At 28.3% G+C, this 2843-nt stretch overlaps 1 protein-coding gene across 1 annotated transcript in view; it reads right to left on the bottom strand.

The window, feature by feature from the left end:
• LOC108690246 overlaps window positions 1–2843 on the bottom strand; it is a 12206-nt gene that overhangs the window by 7238 nt on the left and 2125 nt on the right. The gene's annotated exons all lie outside the window — the stretch shown is intronic.

Below are 2843 nucleotides of genomic sequence, written 5' to 3'. Positions count from 1 at the left end.
ATAATATCCTATAATTGATTAAAAATTTTATATATATATATTAGATGTAATAAAAACAAATCCATTATTTTTCTATTCAATTTCATGCAAAAATAATGGATTTCTTTTTACTACACCTAATATATAAGATGTACAGGGTGTCTAATAATTATTCTGACAGAGTTCGTGGACATGTAGAGCAGACTAAATTGAGATGAAAAATCCATTTTGCAATTTTCGCAATAGTTAACAAAATATTAATTGTTAAAAATTGCCGAAAATTGGTCTCCAATAATTTTTTACTCAAATACTATCAACCTTACAGAAAAAATTGCAAGAGATGAAAATTGTTTATTTTCTTCTCATAGAACTCTACGAATTTTTTCAGAATTTTTTATCAACTTTTTAGTACTATATTTTCTCATTTTTAACAACATGAGAAAACACGGTATTAAAAAATTCTGAAAAAATTCTAAAAAAATTCTTAGAGCTCTATGAGAAGAAAATAAATAATTTTCGTCTCTTTCAGTTTTTCTGTAAAGTTGATAGTATTTGAGCAAAAAAATATAGTATTTGATTTAAAAAATATTGAAGATCAATTTTCGGCAATTTCTTGTTAATTATTGCGAAAATAGTAGAAGACTTTCCACTGGAAAAAAATACACGTCTGCCTAATTGTCCTCCCCCCTACTTAACTAAATTTTAATGAATAAATTATATAATAATGCGGTGTTTATGCGCTCTTAAAATCCGCAAAAAAAATTTTTACCCTCATTTTGTTTAGCTAAAAAAAAATTTTTTTATTGGGAACTCAGTAGGATGTCAGTCAGCCCCCTACGTGTTAATAACAACTGATTTAGAAAATCAAATACACAGGATTTATGCGCTTTCATGCTATTCACATAGTTTCACTTTTTGCGTTGCATCTCTTAAGGTACTTCCCTCTTGAAGCAAATAGTCATATTCATTCTTAAGTCATTTAAAATTGTAAAATTACACTATCTAATTGTGCAAAATAGAAAGAAGTTAACAAATAGAACGAAAGTATTACCAATCCTATTTATTATATTTATCGATTTATTGTATCTTTGACTTTTACCTTTCCAAAACTTGTACATTGTTATCTTTGATTTTTTAAATAGAAACACAATCGCTTGGAATTCATAGCGCATAAATAAAAAACATACTTTGCACAATTAAAGTATTTTCACAATTTTTAATAACTTAGATACGAATGCTACTGTTTCATAGAATGAGTTTTATGTTTATATATTAATTTATCATTAGCTGCTAATACTGTTATTTTTAGCTAACTAGAAAATGAGAGGAGGTACTTTTGTGGTGAAAAAAAAAAATATCTTACAATATTTTAAAAAATTTCATATATATAAAGATTTACATATATTAATTTATGAAGATTTTTTTAAATACTTTAAACTTCCAGATTTTATAATTTTTTTTCGAAAATTATAGAATGAGAAATCTTAAAATATTCCAAAAGTTGCACTTACATAAAGAATTTTAGAAAAGCTGTAGACTTTCTTAGTATTTCTGAAAAATGTTTCAATTTACATTAAAAAAATCTGAAAAATTTTCTAAAAATCAGGACATTATAAAATTACATAGAAATTGTGAAAAATTCTCAAATGTATATAGAAATTCCGAAAAATTACGTGAAGAATTCCAAGGAAACTTTCATAAATTACATAGAAATTGCACGCATTCACAATGCAAATTACACTGCATTATATGCGCTACATAATAAACGCTAGAACGATGGAGGAAAGTCTAGAAACGCGATCACCTCCGTGCATCTCCGAGTGAATATTGCGACATACGCGCGTATCAAACATATAATTATACCTTGCGTAATTCTATCTCTCTCTCTCTCTCTCTTTCTCGTTCATTATTTTCCGCGAGGACAGGTACGATTATGGAAATTGCGTGGCGTTCGTGGATCATCGTTTGCCGGATCTTCGGGGACGTGCCATCCCGGTGATCGTAACGATAATAACGACCGTGTTTTACGCGATCGTGTTAGATATAACGAGAAAAGAAATCGGTCGTCGACTGGTATCGATGAACCGATCGCCCGTCGCTCGGCCATTTTGAAGAATTTTTATCGATTTTTATCGTGGAATAAACACGCGGACGCATTCAAGTTAGTCAAACAAATATTTTTTAATAGGTGAGATAAAATTTTACAATACGAATTTTTACCGGTAGTAGTCAAACATAGTATAATAGTGCATGCACTATTATAACATTTTTCATTGGCTGGTGCGCACTCAATGCACTTTAAAGCCGTTATACATAAATCGACGTAAAGATGTTTAATAAAAATATAGAATTAAACTGCGAAATCCTCAATATATTTTATTGTGGTATTTGATAAAATATACATTGGGTATTTTATTGAGATATCTCTTTTTACATTCAGATTAGGTTAGTGCACAACTTCAATGCGCACTTCAGTGCGCATTAGTTCTGCCAATGAAAAACATTATAGTTTATTCGCGTACTACAGGCACGCGAATTGTGTAAAAAGTTGCGCCAGTCAATAAATGAACAATAAACGCCATGTTCCGATATATGGGAGAGGGAAAGGAATGAAAAGTATTTATTAGGAACATTTTTTTAAAAACCTTAATTTAAAAAAAATAAATATTAATTAGCAATTTATTAACGAAAAATAAAATAGATTGTATATTTCTCAAAATTATTATACAAGATTTGTAAAATAATTAAATTACACGAATAGAAAAACATTGGAAACAATCGCATAAAAATGTTTTTTTGTCTTTATACAAATATTCCTAATGTTTCTCAATAAAAAAAGAGAAATAGAAATTTGCAATAATAAT

The sequence above is a fragment of the Atta colombica genome, unplaced genomic scaffold, assembly GCF_001594045.1.
Source record: "Atta colombica isolate Treedump-2 unplaced genomic scaffold, Acol1.0 scaffold30, whole genome shotgun sequence".
Classification (NCBI taxonomy): Eukaryota; Metazoa; Arthropoda; class Insecta; order Hymenoptera; family Formicidae; genus Atta; species Atta colombica.
Note: the sequence above shows the minus strand (reverse complement) of the source record. Positions and strands in the feature narration are given on the sequence as shown.